Source organism: Talpa europaea (assembly GCF_964194135.1).
Source record: "Talpa europaea genome assembly, chromosome: 4".
NCBI classification, from domain to species: Eukaryota; Metazoa; Chordata; class Mammalia; order Eulipotyphla; family Talpidae; genus Talpa; species Talpa europaea.
The window spans coordinates 144125966-144143509 of record NC_140070.1 but is presented as its reverse complement, the minus strand read 5'-3'; positions in this window follow the sequence as shown (position 1 = coordinate 144143509).

The window sequence follows — 17544 nt, the reverse complement described above, 5'->3', positions numbered from 1 at the left end:
GCCGTCAGCCCGGCCCGTCCGTAAACCCGACAGCGCCCACCGTGTCAGCCCGCCCCACCCAGATGGACCCCACCACTCTCTGGCCGCCAGGCTGGATTCTGGGCTTGTCCCAGAAAAATCTGGCTTTCTCTCTGGTTCCGGAATGTCTCTGACTTCAGGAGATCCTGGGCTTGGGCAGAGGCCCCAACAGAGGGGGTACCCAGCCTGCCCTGTTCATCCCATGCAGGGCTGAGGCAGGTGCGTGTGCCAGGCCCTGGCATGTACTTCTTGCTGCTGGACTCAGCTTTGCGTGGTGCTCTTGCTGGAGGGTGCTCTGAACGCTGGGGTCTCCACGGGGTCACCTTCCGCCTTTGATGTTCGTAACAAAACAACCGGCATCTGGGGTGGCCATGTGGGTGCCAGACTGGCACACGTGGCCGAGATGACTCAGAAATTCTGCGCACGTCCTCGGCGGTGAGGCTGGATTGAAACCACACAGGAAGGCCTTGGCTGCCTGCTGCATCTCGCCTACGAGATGTGAGGCTGCGCCTATCAGCATGTCCGCGCATGGCGAGACTGATGTTCCACCGATACCAAGATAGCTCAGAGCACATTGATTTCAAAGGAAATAGAGTCATTTAGATCTGAATCCCACAGCTGCAGGGCACGAGATCCTGAGAGAAGGATTTAAAAAACCACATGATTATTGCTGCACGTTTGCAGGAGTGTTTGGACTTTTCGGAGCTGAAGTCCTTTTTACTGCAATTGTTAAAAATGTATTTACAACTACAAAAGCATTTCTGCGTTTGCACTCGGAGTCTGCTCAGAGTGTTGACATTTTCATTCTGTTGTTCTGTGTCCCCCAACAAACATGCTGACCACTTCCCAACCCCTTCTAGAAACAGCCACCCTCCCTCAGTCCTGCGCACCCGAATCTCCCGTCCTGCCTCTTGGGCTCTGTCCTCCAGCTCTTCTGGGACAACTGTCGGGTTCACCTAACACTGGGGCGGGCAGCGGTGCCTGGTCAGGCGGGAGCATCCGTGGGTAGCGCAGACCTGGAGGAGCAGCCGGCTGTAGGGAGCCGCCCCCCGTGGGCACCCACATCCGCTGTGGCCTGCACAGGCGCGTGAGGCCGCCGCCCGGGCGCGGGCCCAGCTCCCCACAGGCTGGCCTCCCCTAGTCGGGTGAGCCTCGCAGTGCAGGGCCAGGCCTCAGGCTGCCACGCTTCTCTCCCGGGGCTGGGACTCTTCATCGGCCGAGGCCGCTGGTCTTTGCTTCCCGCTGCATGCCCGCATGCCTGAGGGCCCTGAGCATGTGAGCCGGGGGTCCTGCTGTCCCTCAGACCCCAAAGAGCTGACCCTTACTCGACTCTTTTGTGGTCCAGCTCCAGTGGATCTGTGCCCCCGACCCCCGCGTGCTGTCCTCCCCAGCCACCCCAGCTGCCCAGCTGGATTTCCAGAGGACTGTCCAGCCAGAATCCCAGCTGTCTGTGTGGACGCCGCTAGTCTGTGTAGATGCCGCCTGCGCCGGCTGAGAGAGGCAAGGCCTGAAGCCGGAGCCCGCTTGTGCCGAGAACAGGGGAAAGCAGGGGACCCTGCGGTTGGGGGCAGAGGCTCAGCCTCAGCAGGTCAGGATTAGCCTGGGCTTCTGAGTAAGCAGAAACCAGAACCTTCAGAACACGCAGTCAGGGGAGACTGTGAAAGGGAACGAGCTTTTTCCTTTTTTTATAGGTTTATTTTTTAAAATGTGTGTGTGTGTGTGTGTGTATATATATATATATACACATTTTATATATGCACGGATAAATACATTTTATTTATGCACAGAAGAATTGTAATATAGGACAGAGGTGTGGGGGTGTGTGAGAGGATTCACCAGAGACAGAGCGGGGAGCAGAACAGGCAGACTGACGAAATACACTGCTGAGGGGAGCAGCGGGCGAGGGAGGCGAGGTCCGCTGCGCCATGTCGAACTCAGGCTGCAGAGGCTGGCGAGTTTTGTAGGCTGAGACTTAAGCCCTTGCGCCACCAGGGAGGCCCCAACCAGTTTCTTTTAAATCTTTCAATTCTTCTGGCTCCCTGGAAGCAGGACAGCCGGGAAGATGAGACAAGCTTTGGGGGAGGGGCGGGGAGGAGCGAGCAGACTCCCTGAGGGCTTGACACGGGCTCCCGGCCTTCCACTCAGCAGCTCCACGCCCCGGCGGGGCCTGGTCGCTCGTGGGGATGTCAGTGCGCAGGAGCGTGAGATACGAAACCCCCGAGAGAAGCAAGATCGGTTTAGACGCGACCCAAGCCATCAAAAATGGGTCCTGCCGAGTCCTGGGTTTATGCCCACCCGGCGTGGCTTGCTCTAGCAAAGTACCGAAACAGATGTCCACCAAACTCTGGAACCCGCCTGTGGAACCCGGCCTTCCTGCCGCGTGGGGATCGCCCTGGGGGGCGGCCGTGCGACCCTGCCCGCGGCCCTAGCGGCCTCATTTAATGAGTGTGCGGCTGCCCTTGCGTGGAACGCGTGTGACCTTCCACTGTGCGGGGCCAAGGGGGCGCCGCGGCTGAACTGGCCCCCTGAGCCCGCCTCGCCTGTGGCCGCTGCCGTGGAAGTGAGTGAGAATGAAAGGCAAGTCCCGTCTCTGCTGCTCCAGGCACGACTCCAGGGCTCGGCAGCTCCAACAGGCCAGGAAGTCCTGTTAGCTTTGGGGGGTGGCAGACATCACTCGGGGTGGAGAATGGGCAAGAGGGGCTGTTCTTGGGCCTTGAAAGAGCCCCAGAGGGTGTTGGGAGTCTCAGAATGCTGGTTGCCTGCCTGCCTGCTGGCCTTGGCCCCGGGGCGCGGGCCAGGGAGCTGCTTCAGCGCCCCTCCACTCCGGGCGGAGCTCGGGGAGCGCAGGTGCATTCAGCGCGGATCAGCCTGCCCCAAGGTGAGCCTGCCCGCTCGCCTTGGGAGGAAAATGCGCGCTAAGCAGCAGCTTGTCTGTGGGCAGCCGGGCAGGGGCAGGGCAGGGGCAGGGAGCTGGTGCTGCGCCTGCACAGGGCAGTTCGCTGCTGATTCCCGCAGGTGGAGAAAGAGCCCCCGAGCCCTGGGTGGATTCTTCAGGCTCTAATGCTCTCTCCGGGAAGCGGGTGCCCAGGCCCGCCAGGCAGGGAGGCTGGCAGGCAAGGGGGCAGGTACGGGCAGGGCAGAGTGGCTGGGAGGCAGGCGGGCAACGGCCCCCAACCCCCAATCTTTGCGTTCTTTCTCCGGGGGCCCTGGCGCGCTCCCTCTCCAGCAGTCTCCCGGCCTAGCCCCTTCTATAGTCTCGCTGCTCTTCCTCTTGCTGCAGCTGCCTTACCTGGCCTCGGGCTCAGGTGTGCACACTTGCCCATGCCCACGCTCCAGGTGTCCACAGCCACAGGCCCAGGAGCCGGCCCAGCTCCCAAGCGCCTCTGCAGAGACAGGATCAAGGCCGCAGCCGGCAGCCAAGAGGCTGGTGGGTGAAGGGCCCGAGTAACGCATTTCCTCTGCACTGGGGTGTGGTGAGGCCCCAGCAAGGCCTTTCTCGGTGGCACCCCTCGGCCTTCTCGGCTCCCTGAGCTCTGGCAGACAGCAGGCGGCCGGGACGGCCTCTCTCTCGGGGCTGCCCTTCCTTCGCCAGGGCCCTGGCTGGGACCTGCGCCCACCGCCCCTTCCCGCTGCTTGGGCCAGACGCCCGGCCGGGCCTCCAGCTGGGTCCTCAGGGGCTGCACGGGAGCCCCTCGAGGGGGCCCCACGGCAGATGCAGACCACGTGGGTCCGGTGAAAAGTTGCTTCCCGCTCACCCAGCCGCGGGGCGGGGGGAGGCGGTGGTCACGGGGTGGGTGGTCGCGATGCTCTTGGAGGCCGCAGCCGGGCCGGGCGCCCATGGTCCCGCGTGGTGATGCTCATGGGTGTGGGTGCCGAGAGCATCATCACGCGCACCCCAGGGCCCAGCCCCTGCAGGCCCAGCGCCGGCTTCGCCTTGGAGAGGCCTGAAGGCACAGCCAGGGTCCCCGGCAGCGTCTCCAGGCTTTGCGAACAGCCCGTCTGGCCGCTGCCCCGGCTGGACGATCTTCACAGGTTCACAGGTTTCCCGTCACAGTTGCTGTTCCCTGGCCCCCTGCTGGGAGAGGCAACAAAAACTGGGGAGGAAGCAAGAGCCCCTTCAGTCCGCCAGAGAACGCCCCGGTGAGCGTTGGCTGAGCGAGTCTTGCACCCCAGTTCTCCCCGCCTGGACGTGGCGCTGCACCTGGAGCCTCCGCCGGGCTGCAGAGTGTCGGGGCGCAGGGCGGGGGTTCTGGCCCCGCCAGATTTCCCGACACGAGGCGAGAGGCGGCCACCAGGGGCCAGTGTTGACCGCGGCGGCTCTGCCGGAGGGACGCTCGAGCCCTGAGCTGCTCTTGGTGAAGCGGCACCTGCACCAACAAGGCTCCGTGGCTTCATTCTTCAGGAACTGTAAGCACTGACACATGCACCCCCCGAAGACAGCTAGAAATCTGCCCGCGTCGGTTCTTTAAAAATATCTGCTGACAGTTTTAAAATGCATTTTTAGGGCTTGTTTTTTTTCTCTTGCAGTTTTCCGGCAAAGCCAGATAGTTATTAAGATCCTTTCCTGGAAGACCCTGTTCCTGATGAGCAGCGAGGGGACACTCAGCCTGGCGTGGTGGATGTTCTGTTTCGGAAGGTTCTGTTCTGTGAGGGGAGATTGATCTGTGGGGAACCTGTTGATTTAGCAGCTCAGTGCTGTGTTGTGTGGAGCGCGTCTGTGGTTGCCTGGGGGGCCCGGGCGAGGGTGCTCCCCATCCCTGTGCTCACCTTGGCGCGTCCTTGCACCCACCTCACGGCCTTGGGTCTGATTGTCTCCTGTCTGTGTGATCTTGACTCAAACTCCCGGCGCCGGGTTTCTCACTGTCCCCTCTCATGGCCTCTGACCCACAAGTTGTCGGAAGGCCAAGCATTCGCCAGGGCCTGGGTCTGGAGGGCGTGTGACGGGCGCCCTACCCGGCCACCGGCTTGCGCTAATGGCCTGGCCTCACTCCCCAGATGCTCATTTCCTCTCTCCTGCTCTGGCTTCCAGATGTGACCCCAGTGCTCCCCACCTTTGAAGAGGCTGCCCCAGCTGCCCCTGGGGAGCCATAAATGGTCTGCGTCTCCTGGGATCCTTCCAGGCGGGTCTGCACACACACCTGGCCAGCTCGTGTGAGCAGCAGGAGAGCAGGTTTCTCTGTGGGCAGGTGGGGGTGACAGGCTGGGCTCTCCCTGGTGGTGTCCATTTGGCTGACGGAGGGTGTTGTCTGAGTGCAAGCCACAGAAGGAGGGCCACTGGGGCTTTCTGCTTTTTAAGGGGTGCCAAGGGGACCCCACGGGGTACATGGATTGAGTCTAGCCCTGAGGCCACAGGTGAGCCCAGCTCCCTGCCCTGCCCTCCTGGAGCTCCCTGTGCTGGAGAGGCCATGACCTGGGAGCTGTGGCCTGGGGGCAGTAGTGGCCTGGGGAGCTCTGAACTGGAGGCCATGGCCTGGCGCCAGTCAGGCTTCTCAGCTGCTCAGACTTAGCACTGGTCTCCCCAACTCCCAGCACCCCCACCCCAGGGCTGTCAGTGGCCGGGAGAGGAGTAGGTGGGCCAGAGGCAGCAGCAGCAGGGAGCTGGGCCCCTGGGGGAGGGGTGTCCTCCACCTCCCACCTGGGCTAGGAATTGGGTGGGGTCTCGACCTGCCTGGGTAGAGAGTCAGCTGGTGCAGCTGGTGCTCGTGGAAGGGCCTTTGGTTGCACAAATCAGGAACTGCCCCCAAAGGTCAGGCCCCCACGGCTCATGCAGCCAGCTCTGCTCGAAGCTCACCCCCATGGCTGTGCACAGGGATTCTGGGCTGAGGATGTGAGAGCCTGAGTGTGTATCTGAGTGTGTGTGTTTTCTGGTAGTGGGCAGGGTACCGACCCATGGAAGGTGTGTGTCTGGAGCGGCAGGAACAGGCACAGGGCAGGTTTTCTATGATTCCAGCAGACGGGGTGAAGGAGGAGTCCTGGAGCCCTCAGTGGGATTTTACTGGGTACACAGCAGGCAGGGGTGCTGGGGGGCCGGGAGACTGGCAGGCCTCCCAGCCCCCAGCAAGTCTTCACTCAGTCTGGGCTCCGGTGTTCCCTGGTGGTCTCTGCTCCTCATGGTTCTGCTTCTGCTGGCGTCCCCGTGACGCCGCCCTTATAAGCCCGGTCTCAGCCCAGGTGAATCCCATCTCCACATCCCCACACCCCGCTCCAGGTGCCGCCATCAGGCCTGCACTCAGGGCCGCAGGGATCCGTCCTCCATCCTCAGGCGGGAGGGCAGAAGAGCCTGGTACTTTTTCCTTCCCCTACAGGCACCTTCTGGTGCGGGGTGGGCTGGTAGTTTGTAACGCGAGTATCTTATTTTCACAATTTACAAATGGCTGATAATGGCTTAGGTTTCCTCCTCACTGATCACAGACTGCTCTGGAGGCGCCTTGGAGGCCGCCGATTCCTTACGCTGGTTTCTGCTGCGATTCTGAGCGGTTGGGCTTTGTTTCCTCCATAAACTCCTTTCTAAAGTGTGACACTCAATCCTTCAAGGGCGGGGCAGCCCGAGTCAATTTTGCAATTTAATTGGATTGTATTTGAATGGTTGAATGAGAAAATACAACGAGGAGACAAGTCTTCAGTATTTCTCAACCACCACATAGAGCCACGATCTAGAAAGCTCTTGGCAAAAAATGAATACACAGAACCCCTCACAGGCAGGGCCTGATTGCTGCTCCTTCTGTGTCCCCCGTGGTGTCCAGCAAATTCTATGCAAAGTGGAGTAAATGCTTAGTGAATCCACAGCGGGTGCAAACGATTCTCATGGCCAATGTCAGCTGCAAGAGATGGAGGACCCTCGGGGCTGGCGTTGTTGACCTTTGCTGGTGATTCTCACAGTATCCAGCTGGGCAGAAGGAAAGCTCAGGGAGGCGCCACCCGGGGCGAAGCCAGCATGAGGGTGACATGAAACCAGGGGGATGCGGATGGCCACGCGGGAAGAGGCAGCGCTGGGAGTGCCGTGGGGAACCCATGTGTAGGGGCAGGACTGGACACGGGGCAGGTTTTCTGATCCAGCAGACCGGGTCAAGCAGGAGTCAGAGTCCTCAGTGGTTTTTTGCAGGCTTTTATTGGGGTTCACCAGACATATGGCAGGCAGGGGTGCTGGCTGGGGGGCCGGGAGGCTGGCAGGCCTCCCAACCCCCAGCACGTCTTCACTCTATCTGGGCTCTCCGGCGATCTCTGCTTTTCTCTCAGCTTCTGCTACTTCTTTCTCGGCTTCTCTTTCTGCTTCTCCTGGCGCCCCCGTGATGCCGCCCTTAAAAGCCCAGTCTTGGCCCAGGTGCACCCACTCCAGGTGCCGCCATCAGGCATGCACTCAGGACCCCAGGGTTCCCGCATCTATCCTGATGGCCGGAGGGCAGAAAAGCCCGATTTTTCACCTTACCCTGCACGCGCCTCCCCCGGCTGCTGAGGGGCGCACGCAACGGCGCAGGAGCCTCCGGGGAGCCTGGGGTCCTCGTCACCCCCGCCTGCCGGGCAGCGCCGTTCTGGTCAGCGCAGGAGAGCCCCCCCAGCAGCTGCGCCCTCTCTCGGATTTTAGGCTTTGGCTCTGAATCGACAGCGCCCCGGGCGCTCGTGCCGCCGCCTCGTCCCACCGCGCAGCGCCCGGGTCCTCGCGGGGGCGTCCGCCCTCGTGCTGCAGGCGCGGCCCTGGGGACGCTTCACTGCGGGGGCACCTTCTCGCCCCCCCCCTGCTGACCAGCCTCCAGGCTCCGCCCGCTGGCGCCGGGGCACCCCAGCTGTGCCCACGCTGCGGCCAGGGGCCCCCTGGTTGAGGACGGCTGCCCGGAGGGGGCTGGGGGGGCTGCGCGGGGAGCACCCCTGTGCCCGAGCCTCCTGGGGCCCTGACCGCTCCGAGAGGGGCTGGCGGGGCGCCTCTCACCCGCCGGGGCAGGGGCGGTCCGCGTGGCGCATGTGTGGGGGCTCCCGCCAGCAGGGGAAGTGGGGGCCTGTCCACCTGTCCTCCTTTCCCCGGTGGGCAGGCGTCTCCCGAGGGCGGGCGGCTGCCACCCGGCCTGCAGCGTCATCGGCCCATCTCAGGTCGCGGGCGGCCGGTGGGCGAGAGGCGTGATGGGGGGCATGGCTGGAGGCCGCCCCGCGAGCGCGAGCGGCCCGGGACGTGTGGAAGTGCCGTCCAGGGCGCGCCTGCGGGGGCGCACAGCCGCATCGGGGCCGCGGCCACGGCCCGCCGCCCGGCCAGCGCCCCCTAGGGCAGCCCCACCCCCAGGGCCTAACAAATCTGGGCTCCTTGGTTGTACCCCACTGGCCCCCAGGGGCCCCGGCTCGCGGCCGGCCCCCGGGCAGCCTCCGGCCCCGCGGACTCGGGGCGGCGCGGCCGCTAGGTGGCGCTGCGCCCTCGGCTGGCCGGCCGCGCCGTCCACACCCGCCGCCGACCCGGCCGTGACCCGCTGGCGGCCCAGCCCTGCGGCCCCGCCCCTGCGTCAGAAATGATGGGTGCGTTCCGAGAGGCTTCCCTGACAGGCGTGTGTGGGCATGTGTGTGTGAGTGTGCGGTGTGGGGTGGCGTGTGTGTGTGTGAAGTGTGCAGTGTGGGGTGGTGTATGTGTGAAGTGTGTGGTGTGTGGGTGGTATATGTGTGTGTGAAGTGCGTGGTGTGTGGCATGCGTGTGCAGCATTGTGTGTGTGAAGTGTGGGATGTGGGGTGGTGTATGTGTGTGTGAGGTGTGTGGTCTGTGGCATGCATGTGTGGCATTGTATGTGTGTGTGAGATGTGTGATGTGGGGTGGTGTAATGTGTGTGAAGTGTGTGGTGTGGGGTGGTGTATGTGTGTGAAGTGTGAGGTGTGTGGTGTGAGGTGGTGTATGTGTGTGCGAGGTGTGGGGTGTGGGGTGGTGTATGTGTGTGAAGTGTGTGGTGTGGGGTGGTGTATGTGTGTGAAGTGTGAGGTGTGTGGTGTGGGGTGGTGTATGTGTGTGAAGTGTGTGATATGGGGTTTTGTATGTGTGTGTGAAGTGTGCGGTGTAGGGTGGTGTATGTGTGTGAAGTGTGAGGTGTGGGGTGGTATATGTGTGAAATGTGTGGTGTGGGGTGGTGTATGTGTGTGTGAGGTGTGTGGTGTGGGGTGGTGTATGTGTGTGAGGTGTGTGGTGTGGGGTGGTGTATGTGTGTGAGGTGTGTGGTGTGGGGTGGTGTATGTGTGTGTGAGGTGTGGGGTGTGGGGTGGTGTATGTGTGTGAGGTGTGTGGTGTGGGGTGGTGTATGTGTGTGAGGTGTGTGGTGTGGGGTGGTGTATGTGTGTGGTGTGGGGTGGTGTATGTGTGTGAAGTGTGTGGTATGGGGTGGTGTATGTGTGTGAGGTGTGTGATATGGGGTTGTGTATGTGTGTGTGAAGTGTGCGGTGTAGGGTGGTGTATGTGTGTGAAGTGTGAGGTGTGTGGTGTGAGGTGGTGTGTGAGGTATGGGGTGTGGGGTGGTGTATGTGTGTGAAGTGTGTGGTGTGGGGTGGTGTATGTGTGTGAAGTGTGTGGTGTGGGTTGGTGTATGTGTGTGAGGTGTGTGGTGTGGGGTGGTGTATGTGTGTGAGGTGTGTGGTGTGGGGTGGTGTATGTGTGTGAGGTGTGTGGTGTGGGGTGGTGTATGTGTGTGAGGTGTGTGGTGTGGGGTGGTGTGTGTGAAGTGTGTGGTGTGGGGTGGTGTATGTGTGTGAAGCGTGTGGTGTGTGGTGTGGGGTGTGGGTTGAGGTGGGCGGGCCGGGGACACGCTGCGTGGGAAGGGTTGGGGCTTCTTGCTGTGATGGGGAAGTCCTGCCGCGGAGGAGGTCCAGCTCTTGTGAGAGAACAAGCTTCCAAGAACAAAATTCAGGAGGGAGCAGAGAATACGTGGGGCAGCCCATGTCCTCTCCCTCCCCTCCCCCAGTGCCTGCTTGCCCTGGGTCCCTCGCCCCACCACGAATGGTTTCTTGCTGCCCTGAAGGGCCAGGGAATGTTCTGGAAGGCTAAGATCCCGACCGGGCTTAGGCACCACACTCACTTCCTCTGGTTGGTCATGCAGAGTGGGGCGGCCGAGGGGAAGTCCCGTCTCTCGCAGAGGCAGATGTTGCTTCTGGGTGGGAATGCTTCCTTTTCCTCTGTGGACGCTTTTTCAAATGGAAAAATAGCATCAATGTGCTCAGAAAAGGAATCAGCACAGCTCTGTGACCTCAAATTATTTGAGGAACAAAAGGTCAGATTTCTTTAATTCGCGTTTCCGTTTAACCGCTGTGGCCTCAGTGCTTTCCCGGCAGGGGCGTCCCGGGCCGTGGGTGCAGGGCCTGGACCCAGCCTGGAGGGTGCGGGGCCCCGGCCGGTCAGGTTCTGTGGCTGCAGATCTGGGGGGCACGGCTCTGGCCGCCAGCTCCGGCGACCTTGTTTGGCTGACGTCTTTCTCGGGGCACGTTGACACGCTTGCTAGGAATGTCCACGCGGGCCCCATTCGCCATTTTCGCAGAGTGAAATACATAAGATGGTTTTGCAGACGATGGTCCCTGTGTCCACGTGAAGCTGTGCCCGGCGGGGCAGTGCACCCAGCCCTACTCCAGCATCACATCAACATGACCAAGAGAGACAACCCCCAGGGACCTCTCAGATGTGTGAGATTCGAGGGTGGGGTTGCTTCTAGGGTTTGGGGGGTCTTGCAAGCCCCAAACTCATTGCTGGCATCAAAGCAAGGGTGACATGTCTCTGGTGGGACTTGTTTCAGGCGGAGCTAGGAGAGGGGTTGGCTCCGAGCTCCGGTGTTCAAGTGCCTGTCTTGCCCTGAGCGATCCACTGAAGAACCCGAAGCCCGTGACCTCTTTAAAATGATGATGTGGCCTGGACGATGGACGGCGCTGGCACCATCCCTTTGAAATCGCTCCTTCCACCTGCCCTGCTAGTGCGTGGAGGTGGGTGGTGGGATCCAGGGTCCACACCCCCTCATCTCCTTCTCCCCGATCTTATGGGGTGTCCCCATAGCCTTCTCCATGGAAATCCACGCTGCCCACCCAGATCACCAGCCCGGGGGGGCCTGCATGGCTGAATCACTGGGCGCAGCCCCAGGGGTCTGAGTCACTACTAACTGGCCCTTCTGGCTGGCCGCGGCCACTTCACTCTGCTGAGAGGGCAGTGGACAGGCCAGGGGGCTGTGGCCGGCAGGAGAACTGCTGAGTCAGAGTCTTCACCTTGCACCTGAGGTCAGGGCCACGGGACGGGCTCACCAGAGGGGAAAGGCTGGCAGGAAAGGCTGCAATCTTGGTGTTTCCTCCTGAGAAAGAGCACTCACCTGGGCCTGAGCTTTGGGTCTTATAAATATATTTATATTTAAGCATTTACTTTATTTATGCATACAAGGCCTGGGGTGCGGGCCAGAGGTGAGAGGATTCACAAGAGACGGAGCGGGAGCAGAAACACACTGCTGAGGGGAGCAGCGGGCGAGGCAGGAGAGGTCCGCTGCACCGTGTGGGTATCTCCCTGGCTGTCCGGGAATCGAACCGGCGCTGCAGAGGCTGCGGACAGCTTCACAGCACTGCGCTCAACCGCCTGCGCCACCAGGGCAGCCCCGCACGCACATATTTTAACTGGGGAGGTTTGCGGTCATATTTTCTTCACCAACTGCTCCCTGTATCCACCCATCACTGCTCTGATCCTGGGGCGCCGGCCAGGTCTCTCCACTCTCCTCCCCACGCTCAGCTCTGCTGCCCTCCCCGTTCCCGTCCTTCCAGCCCCAGACCCGCGATTCACTCTTCAGCAGCTGTTCTTTCTTCACTCTTTGCCCCAAGTTCTTTTTTTTTTTTTTTAAAGATTTGTTTGTTTGTTTGTTTGTTTATTTATGCAAGCACTGGGTACAGTCAGAAGCGCGGGAGGGTGAGAGAATTCACCAGAGCCAGAGTGGGGAGCAGAGCAGGCAGAAAGACCGAAGTACACTGCTGAGGGGAGCAGCGGGCGGCAGGAGAGGTCTGCGCGCCATGTGGGACCCTCCTCTGGTGGCCGGGGAGCAGCTGGGGATCGAACCGGCGCTGCAGAGGCTGCGGGCAGCTTCGCAACCCAGCGCTCAACTGCTGCGCCACCAGGGAGGCCCCCCATGTTCTATTTATTTATTTATTTATTTATTTATTTATTTATACAAGCACTGGGTACAGTCAGAAGCGCGGGAGGGTGAGAGAATTCACCAGAGCCAGAGCGGGGAGCAGAGCAGGCAGAAGGACCGAAGGACACTGCTGAGGGGAGCAGCGGGCGGCAGGAGAGGTCTGCGCGTCATGTGGGACCCTCCTGAGGTGGCTGGGGAGCAGCCGGGGATCGAACCGGCGCCGCAGAGGCCACAGAGGCTTCGCAACCCAGCGCTCAACCGCTGCGCCACCGGGGAGGCCCCCCCATGTTCTTTTAAAGAATGGTTTTATTTAGTCTCGTTCCTCCTTTATGGTAGCGTAACTGACACAGCGCAGTGTTTCGCTTCAGGTGCTCGGTCACTGACAGCCACTGACACTGTCGTTGTGGAGGAAGTCGGCTTCGGCCTTAGTGAACCCCGCGGCGTTGTCCCAGTCCCCAGGCTGCGCGTCACGTCTCCTGCCCCCTCGGTTCTGACTTTGGAAGTTTGCTCCTTCCCATGTTTCGGCAACCCTGTTATATCGAATATTCCTAGTCGTTTCTGCTTTCGGCTTCAAACCGTAGACTCTCCAGAGACGGGGGGGGGGGGTCTGGGGGTTCATCTGCATGACGTTGGCCATGGTAGGAATATTTACACGCCGGACATGGGCAAAGGCTACAATCAGAATGTTGGTTTCCTGTGTGAGGACTGGCTCACGTGCTGGCGATGAGCGGAGCCTCCTGTCATTACTTTGCTGAGGAAAACTGAGGACGACACCTTGATTTTATCTTCCCAGGTCAGAGATAAGATGCTTTCTTGTTTCCTGAAATACGCACGCATATATATTTCTCAGCAAAGAATGAAAAATAAGTCAGGGCTAAAGAGGGCCAGTGAAATAATCGTATGGTTCCCACACACATGTGGTGTCAGGAAAACGGCTTCAGCCAAGACCTTTCCTGAGAGAACAGGACTTTGCAGACGCTCAGAATTTTAAACCACAGGCTTCACTGGCGTCGCTTTAGCCTTATTTACCTTAAAGAAACTGTGGGGCGGGAACGTGAACTTCGGTTCATGTTCAGGTCTGGTGTTCTGAAAATAACTCGTCCTCTGGGAAGGTGATAAAGAGGCTGATCTCAACTGCTCCACCCAGTTCCCCACGAAAGGTTTTGCTCTGCCAGCCCCAAGACCAGGCACAGTGTTTCCGCAGGAGTAGCTGAGGGTGTTCTGGGGTCCCTGGTGTCAGGTGCCGACGCGGACCTGTTCCTGGAGGGCGACGTCCTCCCTCTCAAGTCTCCCAGGCCTGGTGCTGCTGAACCTGCCGGGCTCGCAAATCCCAAGGCTTCATTTTTTTCTTTTCAAAATATATTTAACTTCAGTAAATCTTAAGCCAAGTCTCTCGCAGATGGCAGACAGTTTAATTGCTGTGGTAAACTCGTCTGACTTTTTTTTTGAAAAGCTTAGGTGCTATAATCATCCATGGAACCTGAGAGAAAATAGATCTCAACCCACACAAGACACGCATGTGGCCTGCGCCTGGGCTTTGCTGCCCACGCCCTGCCCCCGTGCTCCGTGCTCACACCCTCTTCTGTCAGGCTGCAAGTCCAGCAGCACCCCGGGCCCTGCCCCCACCTGCCTGGGCAGCCTGGCCCTGCGGCCGGCATGTTCTGAGGCTGGATTCTTGTTTCCACGTCATCTCGTGTCTTGCAGGCCCCGTGGCCCCCTGGTCACTCACCTGGCAGGGCCTCAGGTCGCTGACTACGTATTGCAAAGGACACCACCGCTTTCTTTTCTCTTCTTTCTGGTTTCAAGTGCACTCTTTTATCTCCCCGTCCCTTACACCCCTTGACCTTTTCCCCACCCCCATCTTCACTGCCACCATCAAGTGGTCACCAGATGCCAACCGTTGCATTAAATATGGTCACATATTTTTCTCTCTCCAAAGCCGCCCGTGCTTGCACAATTCTTCTCACAAAACGTGTTGCACTTGCTGCTGATCTGTTTTCTTTGCCTTTTCTTTTTCCAGGAAAAGCAGAAACGTTAAGTCCTTTTTCAGAAATTGTATATCTGCGAGCTATAAAGGGTTCATTTTCATTAGGAGGCTTTGGGCTGAGGGCCAGGGAGAAGCCTAGCAAAAAAGATTTAAATTCCAACAAACCCCACATCACACAGCTCAACGGGAGCACATTGGGGTTCAGTGGCTCAGGGATGTCATCAAGGGTCCCTTCCCTTGGGGGCAGCTGCTCTTTCATGGCTAAAAGTGGCTGCTGCTGTGCCAGCCAGCACCTCAACACACAGTCTGTGTGGAGAGAGGCCGTTTCTCCTCATGTGACTCTCTTTAACAAGGAGGAAAAGTTTTCTAGAAGCCTCTGTGCCCTCTAGATGTGTTCTAGCTCACCTGCATACTTGGCTCAGCCACGGCCCTCATCAGGGCCCTAGGCCCATGGGCTGCAGCTGCTCCTTGGCCTCATCTAGGTTCCCGTCTCCATGGTCCCGCCTCTTCTTCCCGCTTTGTTAAACTGATGACTGGAGCGTCCCCTGGGGCTCACAAGGGGCTCTGTGCCTGGGATGTCTTGGGTCTCTGAGGTTCTAGGGCCCCCTGTTATCTGTCCAGATTTCTCTAAAGGCTCTGCATCTCCACCACTGAGGTGAGAGCCACAGGGGTCGGGTTCATACTTCCTCCTGCTCTCCCCTTTCTGGGTCCCCTGGCCGGTGCTGGGCTCCTGACATTTTCGACCCCGAACACTTCTCTTTGTGGCTTGGTCACCACCAGGGAAGGGGTGTCCCCCCACTCCTGGGTAACATCTCATGATCTCATCCCTCCTCGCTTAGAACTTAGGAGAAACCCTTCTCCACGAGGACCCCGTCAGGGACGATGTGGCTGAGGTACAAGTGATAATGTCTCTTGGCAGCCACTGTTGTGGGAAGACTGTCATTAGGCAGAAGAATATATGGACAGCCTGCAGGGGAGCCTGGCATGGGGGAGCACTTGGCACGGGGGAACACCTGGCATGGGGGAAGCACCTGGCATGGGGGAAGCACCTGGCATGGGGGAGCACCTGGCATGGAGGGAGCATCTGGCATGGGGGAACACTTGACATGGAGGGAGCACCTGACATGGGGGGACAGTGCCTGGCATGGGGGCCCTCTCAGCAAGGAGTTGCTGCTGGCACCTGGTGATCACGAACAAAGAAGATGACCTTTGTGCTGGAATCCATCCTGCCCTGAGTTCCGGACAAGAGGACCCCAGCGGGCAGGAGTCTGTGGGGCTGAGTCGTGACCCCCTTTTCTAGACCATGCCCCAGGTGCTGGGGTCCCTGGAATTCCACCCTCATGGGGTCGCCCTCCCCAGACCGCGTGCTGCAGGCCCACAAGGAAGGTCCCGCAGCAGGTGCTGCGGTGCGGGAGAGAAGAGGGCTGATCGGGCCAGCCCCTCCCGAGCACCGTGTTCCAGAACCCCTGGGCATCCAAGCACCCCCTGGGCTTGGATGGGCTCCCAGGGGGTGCTTGGATGCCTGGGCTCCCAGGCCGTCCAGCCTGGGCTCCCAGGCCGCTACAAGGGCTGTTTGTCAGGGGCAAGACCGCACACCACGGAGGCCTCCCTTGGCTATGTAGACTGGGGTGTGCAGGCCTCGGCTTTTATTCCTGCTCCAGCCCCGCGCCCTGGGGCACCTGCTGGGAATGGGGTTACTCGGCCCTGAGCCGGGCAGAGCTGCTCCCGGCGACATGACCACCTTCCCTGCCTGTGTTTGACTCCAGAGTGACAGACGGGCCTGTTGCGGCGGTCACCACCGGCTCGCGGGGCCATCCGAAGCGGATCCCTCATGTCCTTCCATCGTGGAGTTGAAATTACTTTATGAAGAAAAACGGGCAAGGCCTGAGCGCCTGGGCGGTGCCCTCGGAGGGCAGGGGTTTTCCCTGCACCTGCCCAGGAACCAGGGAATGTGCTCGGAGCTGCCCTCCTGACACACTCGGCGCTTGGCAGGAAAACCACAACAGAAGCGTTTGTGCTTCGAACTGTGCCAGGTCCTTCCAGAGACAGAACATTCTAGAACATGACTCCTGCTCTTGGTAGTAAACAGCAGAGCAAGAAACACAGAAGGAAAGAGCTATTTTTAAGACATTGATTTCTCGGTGATTTTACTTTCAAACCGTTCGTGGGTGACCCTTCCCCTGGGCCAGCAGGGCCAGCCTCTACTCTGGCCGGGGACACGGCTTCCTGGGCCCGAGTCTAACTCAGGACAGGCAAAGACTCGATTTTAAAGGACCTGGCCCGTGCCATCAAGACATTTTCCCTGAAAGAGATTAAACACATTTTTAATGCTTTTTTATTTATTGAACTTTTACAGGCAAAGCCATCTGTTGCCATAATTGTCTTTGGAGGAAAGTTGTAAAGACGCCAACTAGTAAGATTGTCCATCAGCGCCTGCCAGGGTCCTGCAGGCCTTCTCTCTCCTCCCTCCTCCCCCTCCCTCTGCTCCCTCCTCTCTCCTCACTCTCCCAGCCTCCCCAGGTGTGCTGCTGTGAGGTAAGCTCAGAGGTGAGGCTCTCAGGCCTCCAGGAGGAGAGCTGGGGGACCCGAGTGCTGAGGCCCAGTTTCCTCTCCAGATGACTTGCGACCTCTCCTCTTCCTCGGGCCCCTGACCTGCCCGCCTCCCGGGGCTGTCTGGTGGGTTCACACCAAGAGTAATTAAGCAGCGCCTGCTGCTGGGAAACCCCAGACCCACTGGGGGCTGCCCTGTGTCATGCTTGCCCCTGGTCAGACACTCGTGCCTGGAGTAGACCCTGAGCCCCGAGACCTCAGCAGGGCGGTGACGAGGGCCAAGGGTGGAGTTTTCTAGAATCTGCACACCAAACTAAGCACGATCTACATATACACACAATATACACACTGATATAAAGATGTAGACACAGACATGTACAACACACATAACATGTAGTACACATGAACATAAGATCTATACACATATACATACAACAAATGCACCAACATACTATACACACGTAATGTGTTTGCATTAGATATATGCATGCAATTATATAAACATATATATTTTATATTCATTTCCCAGATGTTTTCTCTCTCGTTGCCAGCTGCACTAAACCTGGGTGGGCTTTGCTGTTTGGGCTTCTCTGTGTTACCTGCAGACCCAGTAGCTGTGTGACGGTGGGCGTCTCTGCTGAAGCCGCGCTGAGGAGCCCACCCTCATGTTTCCTCCTTTGGGGACATGATTCAAAGGCCCAGGCTGAAATGTGTGGCTCCTGTGAGCAGTCATCAGGAAGCCCCAGTGGACAGCGTCTTTCGCGAAGATTCCGCCATAACGGATGGCGGGTGAGTCAAAGCAGGCCTTGGGAGAGGGGCCGTGAGGGACGAGCGACGCTGGCTTCTCCCCACTCACACCTCAGGAGGACTCATCAGAGGACGGAG